Here is a 591-nt window from a genome sequence, read left to right on the forward strand (position 1 = left end):
CGCGCCTGGAGCAAAACATTCTGTCCCCCCCGGGGACCCGAGCGCTTGGTACGCGCCGGCAGAGCGCGCTTGCGCAGTGCGGGCAGGGCGGCGCCTGTGTGACTCAGGCGCTGCCATTTTGAGTGGTCGGTCCCGGCCGCGCAGCTGGTCTCCGCGCTCGCTCCCGTGCCGAGGCACAGGCGCAGACCGAGGCGCTTCTGCTCGCTCCTGCCGTCGCCTTCGAGGACGTCCCGGGACCGCCTGGGCGAAGAGAGGCTCTCCTCAGCCCTTTCATCCTTCTCCCGGCCGTCCTCCCCGTCCTCCGCCGCCGCTCCGGGATCTATGCCCGCCGCCCTCCGTAGGAGCCACTAGCGCAGGGACCCGCCGTCGTCTCCTCCTCCTCCCGCTGCTGCCGCCGCCGTCGCCTCTTCCTCCTTCTCCTCTTCCTCTCTCCGCCACCATTTCCCCACTCCCCGGCACCGGGGCGCTGAGCTAGACTATGGGGACCAGGTTGGGGCTGAGCAGCGGCAGAGCGGGCGGCCCGGTCACCGTGTCCACTGCGGCAGGGATGGGGGGGCTCCGCGGCTTCGTGGCTTTTTCTTGACATTGCTC

The sequence above is a fragment of the Aptenodytes forsteri genome, unplaced genomic scaffold, assembly GCF_000699145.1.
Source record: "Aptenodytes forsteri isolate BGI_AS27 unplaced genomic scaffold, ASM69914v1 Scaffold97, whole genome shotgun sequence".
NCBI classification, from domain to species: Eukaryota; Metazoa; Chordata; class Aves; order Sphenisciformes; family Spheniscidae; genus Aptenodytes; species Aptenodytes forsteri.